Here is a 12065-nt window from a genome sequence, read left to right as displayed (position 1 = left end):
GATTCAACAATGGCAGAGGTATCACAGAAGAAATAAACAAATTATTTGCGACTGCAAAACATCAATGAAAGAAGTGTTTATTACATAGTTTGGATGAAGTAAACTGGTCCTACATTTTAAAATTTTCCTTAAAACAATGGTATGCATTGAATATGATTTTCTCTTACCTGATGTCACATGCATAGGCAAGGTAATACCCAGCTACAGCTGTGGTCTTTAATCAAAGAGATAAAGGGATTTTCCTTTTTTCTAGCTTTGAGGGAACTTGAGACACAGTCCAGCAGTATTCGTGATGGGAGAAACAAACAGCTCCTTTGCTCAGATAGTTTTCTTTATCTTGGCCATTGTGAAAAACAGTTATGTGATTAATTTTATTCTGTTTTTCATTAAATCATTTACCAGTGGCAAGTATGTTAAATACCGTGAATTTGTCTTTCCCAAAGAATATTGCTAAGTCTGTGACCACTCTGCTTGCCACTTTCTGTTGGGCATTGGCCATATCTCTCGTTTCGTTTCACCTCCACCTGTTTCAGATGTGTATTCTAGAACCAAAAAAGGCCATTTGCTCATCTAGTTCTCCAGTATTTCTCCTGGGGTTTTCCTTTTCCTGAGAGCTAAGCTACCAATTGAAAGCTTTACTACATCCTGAATCCTATGGTTATAAGAAATGATCTGATCAGCATAAAGGATGGACTAAATTAAGGCCAGGTTGTTTTTTTTTTTTTTGGTGAAGGAATTCATACATATCCCAGAGGAAAAGATTCAATGTGCCTAAGACATCTATGAATCTGATCTGACTTGTTAGTACTGCAGGCAGAACAGTAAAAACTAATTCAGGGTGCCTACTTTGAAGTAAACACCCCTAGGTTGAGGAAGGTATTTCTTCTACACAAGGTCTAGTCATTTGTGTGGCATTTACTATCACATCTTTTCCAACTAATGTTAGTAAATGTTAAGAAAAAGATTAATACTGTATTTTCTCCAATTAATCCAACGCAGTTTGGTTGATGACTAAGGTAACTCATAGCAGGGTGTTTCTATGTTCAGAAAGAAAAATATCTCTACCTTTTGACACCAGAAGAGAATAATAATGCTCTTCCACAGAAGTTTTGGACTACATAATTCTGTGCTCCTGACTTTGCAATAATTAAAATCTATTTTTCCTTTCCTGGTATTCAGTATCCATACTTCTGTCTATATTTTAACAGGATAATGCAAGTAGCACTAGTGCAGATGATGTCTGACATCCTCTGCCTTCTTGTTGTTTTATTAGACCCTGAAGATAAATATTGGTTGCTCATCAATAGAACGTTGTCTCCAGTGGCTCCGAATATTTGAGCACCTGTTGAACAGGTACTGTGCAGATACTTTCACAGGAGACGTTTGGAAGTCCCCACAGTTTAAAGTCAGTTCTGGATCAGCATCAGTATATTTATACAAGGACTATTAGCTATAATACCTCCCTCTTAAAACACATAAGCGAATTTAACCAATAATTTCTGCAATCCAGATTTTCTTTTAAGCAGTTCATCTACACTGCATGATCAATAGATTGCAGTTTCTGCACTGTCCAACCGTCTTTTACAATTACAGGGCATAGTATGTCTCATCAATTTCATTTCCCTAGTAGACATTTGGACCTTAAAAGTGGCATCTGACAGTTTCCCCACAATTTTTTAAGTCAGTTCAATTTCAGACTAAGGTTATACAGTGATTTAATTAAGCTACACTGAGTAGTAGTCTGAGTACACTGAAGGAGTATTCTCCTCTGATACCCAAAGTAAGCTTTTACATCCAGAGTGGCCTTTCTTAGGCCACCTATGTGGATGCATAAGTCTGTAATTAATCACTGCCCAGAGGCAGTGGTCCATTTGTCCCTTCTTTAACCAAGGAGATGCTATTTTAATGGGCAAGATGCCTTCAGTGGGAACAGCCAGCAGCCTTGGGAACCTTAAGCAAGCAAAGGGCAGGCTAATAGAGTACTGCAGGTCTCTATTAGCTGTACAGCCCATCAGTACAGCTGATGGTCTGTTTTGCTCAGACAGAAACAGGTGACACCTCATTTGACTTGAGTGATGGTATGAATGGTTTCGTCTTTTTCTCCATTCAAATCCCCTTTTAAAGGATTGATATAAGTGTTCACTGATGCTAGTTCATTTCAAAGTTAGAACTTTGTGAAAGCCAGAATCATTAATGGCAGCGGAAAAAGGCAAATTCTGAACTGCAGCTACCTCTCCTGTTGGGAGCTTCACTGTTTTGGGGAAAATATAAAAAAAAGGGATTCTTTGCCTGCAGTGAAGTAGCTGGGGGCTCAACAGCAATTTCAGATTATCCATCTTCTTCATATGGCTATGTGAGGAAAATAATAGTTAGAAACATACTTTAGGATCCATTCCAGCTCCATGTGCCAAAAGCTCAGAGAGACAATGAACATTTGAGTCAGTCAGCCCAATGTGAAGTGGTAACACTTACAAAGGAGGGCAAACAGTGTATTTGCTATATATATATAAAACAAGGCATTCTCTATAGCTAAAGCAGTGTTTCAGCTGCTTCAGCCCTTCAACCAAGGGTCCAGATCCAAAGTTTAATAGAAGCCAAGGAGGGTAGTTACTGTGGAAGCCAGTACAGTGTATGTTGATTTAATCTCCTGAAAGCAACAGCCTGCTCTTTCTTTGTTTTTCCTGCTGCAGCTTTCTGAACAGGCCCAACAGAGATTTCAACAGAGATTCAGGGTTTTTTTCGTAAGTCTAGTTCAGCAGCTGAAAAACAGTGATATGGTTACATGCCTTAACAGAAAATGTCACTGAGTTACCATTGCCTGCATGTTTTGCCAGTTATATTTTTGAGTACCAAAGAACTGTTACGTTTTTCAGTACTTCTGCCTCTAAGTAGGAATACTAGACATGCAGGTGCAGCAGATCATAGGGATTCAAGTGGCTACAGTGGAGCAACAATATTAACCTCCTATCACACCAGAGGATCCGTGACTGTTTCCAGAAGTATCATCTCTTTTGTAAAGCAAGGTAAAGGACATTTGCATTTACACAGAAAATTACTGCTCAGTAGGTTATGGCCTCCAGGTAAACTGACTAGGACAGAAGCATGTTGCAAATTTGCTTTACTATGACACATAGCACTAGATAATCACATCACTACCCATTCCAAGTATGTAAATTACATATACAATTGTTAGTCAACTCATTTGTCTAGACAGCTGCATCACAGATATTGTGGTTCTACTGTCCACTAAACCCAAACTAAGTGCCCTGTCACCCTTGTGAATCTCTTTCTCTGCCTGCCATCCTCTCCTAGGTTGTGGGCAACACCACAACAGGATGGAGCTATTAATATTTTGTTGCATTTCTCATAGGAAGAATATGGAACAAATATATAGGAACAATATATTATAGTAAAGTCATCTAAGATTAGCCTAGCTGTAATTATCAATAACTCCAATATCATAAGATTTGCTTTTCTCCCAGTTATACTCAAAGGTGACTGAGGTGCCAACCTCTTCCTTGTAGTATTGGAAAGACAGGAAAAATGAAACAGGAACGAAAGCAAACAGGAGGAAGGAAAAGAAGTGAGACCCACCTTAAATTATAACAGTGAAAGCAAAATTATTCCACCTCACTGTGAATCTACTGCATCAGTTCTGAGTAGCAGAATTTGGCAAGGGGCTGGATGGAAATAAGGATACGCCTGCAACTGCAAAGTTAAACAGTAAATTTCAAAGAGTACTTCCCACAACTGCAGTCAAATCGTTCACGTCTTCCCCCTAACAGGCACCAAAGGGGGCTTTCCCATCCTGAGATCCTTGGAAATTCCCATCCTGAGTCCCTGAGCCAAGGTCACGCTGGGATGTCTTGGCAGAAGGATTAAGAATGTGAGAATTAACTAACTGCTCAGAACAAGTGGATGAAGCCAAAGCAAGAGATACAAACTTTGTTGTATCCTTAAGTCAACGTTGGTGTTCTTGAGAATAGAAATAGTATTAATTTTTATCCAAAGTGGCCTTCACTTGCAGCTCATCCATAGGAAGGCATACCTTACTAGCAATAGAAACAGCATTGCATACCAGAATTTCTGTACAGCATCAGGAGGCTGATCAACATGACACTGAGCCATACTTAAAAGGGGACGATTCTGTAGTGTGTAAAGACTATACCTTCTCTAGAGGCAGAAAAGAAACAATTAAACTTTGCTACTATGCTCTCTGTGGAATATTACTCACATGCACTTAAGGAGGAAAAGAAAGCCATCAATGAGTAGGTTATGTATTTTGCAATAATAAGACCAAATCAGCATCTCTAAGCTGTTTCCTTCCAACTATTTTCCTCCAAAACCTGGAAATGTTGGAGAATTCTCATCTCCTTATCAAAAGGCTTAATTAAGGCAATAATCAACACCTTAAATAAAGACATAAAGAAATAAAAATCTTCCAAAACCTCGCCCTCTTCTGAATGCTTATAAGAGGTGGTATTTTTCTTGGTCAAGTCAAATTGATCAGGAACCAACTGGATTTGTAAAAATGGGGGAAAAGATGGGCAAATACAGATCACCCAGATAAACCAACCTGCTATGTGGCTTAATATATCCTCCAGCAACCTCACTTTCCTTTCATATGTCTCACATCAACCGCTTTTACAGCATAAAAAGGATTATCTGCACTTTCTGTTGAGCAGAAGAGTATTTGTCAAAGTTATAGGCTTTAACAAAGTTTGCAGCTGACTGAAACTCTTCTGCCTTACATCACTTCTCCCTGTGCCATTAGCTTCTTCATCATAAAAAGAGGTTCAGTAATTCTGATTTCCTACTTTGTGATTACAGTTTTATAAAAATAGTGCTTTCTTTAAACCTGATGAAATAGAGCTGAGAACTGGCCAAAGTTTATTCAGTGCCAAAACTTCCTATATCTTTCTGTAAGTGGTTGTGCCTTTCAAATTAAATAAACGTGCATAATATGTGATATGGAAAATTATCTGATGCTCAGGTGGTCAACATGCCGCACATATATATATATAAATAAAAAATATTTTTATAGATATTAAAAAGCATATGTATATATATGCTTTATTTTATGTTTTGATTATTCAATCTTCCTATGAATCTGTATTTTCTGGTGTTTTATTTGCTCTATCCAGATGGTAAATTTACCATTATCTAACCTGAACTGACTTTTTTTCTAGTAAAAAGAAATCCTTTTTTTTTTTAATGTTATCTAAGTTATATTTATGACCAAATATGAACAGCTGTTTTATATGATGATACATTAATAGTGTTGCTTTTGAACAGACACTGGTCAAACTCTAGTATGAGATATGCTCTATGCCAGAACATATTAAATAATGAGAACTGTGGTTATGTTAGAATATTATAATAAAATAATAATATAATAATACATAACCATATTGTTTATGACGCATAATATAATCATAATCTAATAATAAAATAATGTTGCTTTAATACAATATAATCACATTACTTTATGTGTTCATTCCCATACTGTTTATTATCAATAAAATTCCTAACTCTGCTTATTCAACCAATGCAATTTTTTTTGTGGTTTGCACTGCACATTCAATCTGTGTTGGCAGGTACATAGTGTGAGTACTAGCCACATAAAAAATCCAGATCATTTTTGCGATACCAGCAAGGTAAAATGTTCCGTCTACCACTTGTAATAGACAGGTTAATTTATATCTACATTTCACAAAAAATCAGGTATTGCTTTGTGGATCAAGGACTGACTATGAAAAGTTAAACAAGTAAAATTAAAAGATGGTTTGGTTTGGTTTTCAAACCATTGCAAATTATTTACAGTGAGTGTTCTAGACTTCTAGAACATGCAGTTTTACCAGTAGACATCTACAGGCTTAAATACACCTATTTCTACCTAGAATATTTGCTGTATTTACCTACTCATATCTTGCATTCCAAGCACTTTAAGGCAAGGGCATTATTTTTGTTATATTCATTGGAGTCTTCAGGAGTAATCAGAATTTATCTACTTCTAACTGGAACAGCTTAAAGCTTATCCACTTTCCTACATCAAACAGGTGAGCTTATTCATATACTATTGCTTATTTTACGCGTGTGTGTGTGTATGTGTGTGTACAGGGTCGACTACCATATGCTCTAATCCAGAGATTTTCAGCTTGTGGTCCACAGGGCACCTAAGCAAAAAGTAATGAAGAAAACCAACCCTATTGTCCATCAGAAAATGTTAAATGGTCATCAGAATAAAAAAGCATGAAAAAACCCATAGTTCTAACGACTGCCTACAGTAAAAATAAAAACATTCTAAGTACTCTGAGAATGGTTTCTAATGCACTTTTTTCACAAGCTATAGTTGAGGAAAACAAAGAACTGCAACTGACTTTTTATAAGTCAAGTTGCTTTCTTGAAATCAAATTTTAAAAAACAGTGACAGTATTGCTGAAGGAACCTGCATTAGACCCAAATACAGTATTTCTGTTCTGAGATGAACAGAAGCCATCAGCTTGCAGCTTTGTTTATTCATTGCCTTTCAGGAAGCAACTGTACTGGGCTTTTCAAAACAAAATATTGCATGTCAGTAATCATTACACAACCTTAATGGCTGATCTACCACAAATGACAGATCTCATTAAAGTGACAAAAGAGAATTTAAGAGAAATTTAAAATATACTTATGTCATTAGAATGTTTCTAATATGGCACAAACAATGATAACATTGTATTGTAGCAGTGTGCTATCTGTGCCATAGGTAAAACTGAGAAACCATTCTATTTAAAAGTTGCCCTTCCCAGCTCTTCTAAGACTCATATACTTCCTCCAGTTAGCTTGAAATCTATAGTCTTGCAGTAATACAGGACATATTAGTAATCCTAGCTTGGGATCTTTTGAGCCATCAGTTTCCCAATGAGCCAAAATTTTCTCTCCCACCAGAAAAAAATCCTAATATTTCTTATAATTGATAGAGTCTACTGATTTTGAATGGAGTACTGAGAAGTCAAACCATGCTTTTGGTCAATCTCAAAGCATTCAACTCACTTAATATTTATTCAGTTAGTAGTACATGGAAATCCCCAATCCTCTAAGGCAGCAATACTGAATAGCAGTTGTTCCTCATCATCCATTATGATAGCTGGGAATTCCTTCTCCTCATTAACCTTAATTGTGACTTTTTACATCATGTTGTGCAAGAATGTTTTTTTTCTTCTTTTAGGCACAAGACAACAAATGAGAGATTAATCTGTATTTCCTCTGGTTGTTCCTTTGGCAAGCTTGCTACAACTAATTCAAAGAAAATTAGATCATTATGAATAATTTCTGCAACTTTTTTCTGTAACAAGCTTCCTGCTTTCATGCATCATTCGACATTTTAAATTTTTTACTGATGTCTTCAGACAACATTTCTCCCTCTTACACTGCCTACTGCAGGACAGTGACTGGGTTTCATTTTACTCTAGACAATCGTCCTAGCAGTAGGTATCAGGCATTTGGATAAGGCATTTGGATACCCAAAATCCCTTGGCTGTACTGTATTTTTATCACTTGACATAATTCATTTTTAGGACCTTATCCTCTAGTATTTTATATCACTAATAAATTATGAAGATCTATCTGGGACAACTTAGACAGAATTCATTGCATTTCTTAAGTTGTTTGTAAGTTTTAAGTTCTCCAGCTATGACATAAGGTGCAGATGTTAACTATTGGCTTAAAGACCTAAAGGTTTTTTTGTCAGTTTAATGTCCCCTTTTTTCCCCATCCTGATCTTCTGGGATCTTCCGAAAGCACTGATAACTCTGGATGGAAGACTTATTCCTTGGCCCCAAGGCCAAGTGGCACAGCACAGCTTATTTGGGGGTGACCACATGAATGAATGAATCTGCATTTAGTGCCAGAAAGCAGGAACATTTTTAAGCTGTAGTGACATAAAGGGACAGGACAAAAATGATAACACCACTGACAAATATGCTATAAGGAGCCACAAGGAAGGAGTGAAGGCGTAGAAAGTAATTTTTTTTTCTCTGGTCCTTCAAGCTATTGTAACCACTAAATATTAAAGCTGTCAAGATTTGGAATCTAGACACACAGATATCTGTGACTCCTCTCACTAAGCTGTTAGTTACATCTTCCAAGCCTGCAAATCATGACCAATAACAAGGTGTACCATATGTTGAACCCAGAGCCTCCTTTCTCCCTACCCAGCTACAAGTAGCATTCCAAGTGCAAACCATCTTCGTAATGGTGATCTCCAACACCTAAAGGTACTCTGTAACCATCACAATCAACAAAACCCTGGGAAATTGAGATATAAAAGAACAATGCACAGTTATTTCCTTGGCTGAATATCATGTCCATAATGCTGAGACCAGCAGATCTCAAGGTTCTGAGAAGTAGGGAGTAAGAATTAAGTAGCATATGCATTCAGACACTGTTTTCAGCAGCAACCCATGCCATGAACACCTTTGTTTATGAACAATATAAAACAAGATCTACCTTTACACTTCCCACACTGAAACACTTTCTGGCTTCATGGTAAAAAATGTTGTATGTGCTTCACTTTAGAGCCCTCTTGTCCTTAAGGGTGTTACACTTTTATTTTCCTCTCATTAAACAGCCAGGCTACACTCATCTCCAACCTACTTGCTGTCAATAGCAAGACCACCCTAGGTTCTGCAGCTGAAGCAGTACTGAACAAGAGACATTAAATCTTGTGAGATGCATATCCACTCCTTTCTTCGTGCCATGTGCATCCCCATGGAAGAAAAAAGTTTCACTCAGTTCCATCACAGTGAAGTCCTTCTAGACTGCATCATTCTCTCACTGCCAAACTGCTTTGAATAAGCCCCCCAATATAGTTGCGCCAGGGGAGGTTTAGACTGGATGTTAGGAAATTTTTCTTCACTGAAAGGGTTATCAAGCGTTGGAACAGGCTGTCCAGGGAAGTGGTTGAGTCGCCATCCCTGGAGGTATTTAAAGGACGTTTGGATGAGGTGCTTAGGGACATGGTGTAGTGGTGGTCTTGGCAGTGTTAGGTTTACGGTTGGACTCGATGATCTTAAAGGTCTTTTCCAACCTATACAATTCTGTGATTCTGTGATTCACAGTAGCTATGCCTAAGACAGTGAATACAGCTTCAGTGTGGGCAAATCTCCTTTGGCTACGAAATCTGTAGCGCTTAAGGTTGTCTGTGCATTCTTGGTCATCAGAGTGAGTTCTGTTGAACAAGCCATTCCAGAAGGGCATGATTATACCTCCAGGCAACCCTAACTCTGTATCAAAGTGTTCTGTTAATAAACTACAGTGTATCAAATAGATCAGTTATAACTACAGTTACAGCAAACATCTTAGAATTACTTAGTAGAACAAAATGCCTTACAAATGTCTTTTATCATCCAAAAAGGCAAAACAATGCTCACCCAAAAAGTTATTTTAACTCCTCAGGTGCTGCCAGAAAGTATTCCAGACCAGGTTTTGCACAATAGTTAGGACACTGGGACAGATGTTGTAACTTGAACAGTGCAGCTGAACAACATTTCTGCAAGGAAAAGATGTTTACTTCAAACAATATTCACTCAAAGCTGTTGCTACAACAAAAGCATATCAAGATTGTTCAGAAATCTATTCATGCTAGAGATTATTATTGGCCGTTTTCTGCTTGTAAGCAGAGTTGCAAATTACTTTTTTACTTGAAAATATTTTCTAACAGAGAAACTTAATACATCTTCAGAAACAGTCTTTTAAGCAAATTCTCAGGTTACAGCTTTATTATAGGACTGCTGATGTCCTTGTGAAAAGAGGGTAACAAATGTATGCCAAAAAATGTGTATTGAAGTAGCTTGCAGTTTTCTCATGCCCTAGGATAATACTGTGTGGGATACTAGCCCGTATAAAGAGTATACAGATTACATTCTCAAACTTTCTCAGGACTACAGGGAAATTTACAGTGTTGTTTATTCTGTATTCCAAAAAGAATTACTAGAATTTTCAACTTCCACTATCTAAAAAAAAAGCCCACTTAAAGTTAGTCTGAAATGGCTCTCAGTCAATCCAGCAAAATCAGCTCAACAGTAAAAATCTTGGCTATATCTAAAGTGATCAAGGATTTTCCAAAAGACATTCTTTGTGTAAAGGTAAAACTACAAACTCTTTTAAATACAAGGCAGTGTTTCTGTGTAGTTTTTTTCAAGGTGCTCAAATACTATCTGATATGTACCTTTGGCAATACTTCTACAACAAATTGTACAAACTCATTCTAGTTTTGCAAATATAACGGTAAAACCCACGTTATGCTCAAGATTGCTTGTATTTTTCCTTGATGAAAAGACCTGAAAGTGTCTTTTACTTATTAAAGTCTGAGAGTTGAGTTGTCAAAAATATATACAAGTGATTTTAGAATCGAGGGAGTTTTTAACCCCATTTTTACCCCATTTAAAAATACTCAAAACATTCTCAGAATATATTCTAACAGGGAACATTGCTGTAAATCTTAGGGCAGAATTTCTATAACTTCACTGTAAGCATCCCAACTGTCAGCAATTAAATAGATTTCTGGGAAGAAACCCTACAACATCCTGGGTGAGGGTTAAATAAAGAATAAAAAGAAAATATAAAAAAAACATTTTGATAAGCAAAGTATATTACTCATATCTCAATTTGAACACGAGTCAGATGACTACAATTTCATTTTATTATCTTGCATTTTGTATACTACTTTTTTGTCTATCATCTCCTTTATACTGTCCCTTCCTGCATTTCTTTCAGTTAGGGATTAGGCTTTTAAAAAGATCTCTTAAATGGATGGTTACACCTTCAGGGTTAGACTGTGTCTCCAAGATACAGACTTTAATCTGGGTTGTAGAGAATGGCAATATGCTGCTTAGCATAACAAGGAAGATGTAGAGCAGTGAGGTGACAATTCCTTGGGTCAAAAAGCAGAAAAGCAGAAGGCTGTGCATCTCTGCTCTTTTGCTGTCATCACCAGTCTTCAACTGCTATGGACAGCTTAAATTAAAACAGTTTGCTATCAGTGATACATCAAAAGTTTTGATCCCTTTTTTTCAGAAATTTGAAAGAACTTTATGAAAGCAAGAAGTAAAGAGAATGAGAGAGAGTAACTGAAATGGGGCACTGTTATCACCTCCTATGCTGTAAGGTTACATTTCAGCTCGAGATACAACTCTCAGTTAAAAGGATGTTCCTAACAACAGAGAAGTGGGAAGCTCACTCCTGGCCAGTCTCTTGATCCCAGGATCAAAAGAAGGGACAACAAATATTTTTTTTCATTAAAATAATTCTTTTTTCTTTGCTATTTAACCTCAAAGGTATTTATAAAGGTCAAAATTAGTCATCTTCTTTGTATCTTTAATGAAATAAATACATCATTTCCCTATTTATTCTAATAGCACTTCTTTGCAACATAGAATTGATAGATGTGTAACATTCTTTCTTAGGGATTCATGTAAACATACATGAGAGTCAATGTTAAACGACAGACAACAGATAAATCAACTACTAGAAGTTCTTGCCAGCTGTATACGAACTGTAATCAACTAACAAAGAACCACTGAGCATCTTTAATCCCCTGCTGTTGAAAATACCTAGCTAGCTCTCCAGCCATCCAGCTAGATAAGGACCCATCTTTCAGGTAAATGCTTTTTTAACTGACATTCAAATCCATTGTTTAGTCACAAAAAATGGCACTAAGATCTGTTTTATACTAGCACCAAATTTAAAAGCTGGCATTTCTGACCCAGCAGTGCTACAAATGGGAATTTCAGTTAGGGGATGGAGGAACTTCCCCTTTTTTTAAGCTTAGGACTTCCTTCTGGATCAGAAGTCTCATCATAAAGGGCAATACTTCCATGGCAGGAACTGAGTGGATAACCTGCAGAGCATCTTCTAAGGATCCTTTCCAAGCCCATCTGTATGGTTCTCAGGCAGGACACAGCTGTTCCACTACAGTTTGTATCTTGGGAGGGCATGGGAAATCCCAAGGAAAATGCTCCTAAATTTAATCTCATTCCTTCCCACCTTTGCAACTTTTCTACTCTTTCCCCACAAATACTCTC

Source organism: Mycteria americana, chromosome 4 (assembly GCF_035582795.1).
Source record: "Mycteria americana isolate JAX WOST 10 ecotype Jacksonville Zoo and Gardens chromosome 4, USCA_MyAme_1.0, whole genome shotgun sequence".
Lineage (NCBI taxonomy): Eukaryota > Metazoa > Chordata > Aves > Ciconiiformes > Ciconiidae > Mycteria > Mycteria americana.
This window is presented reverse-complemented; position numbering follows the sequence as displayed.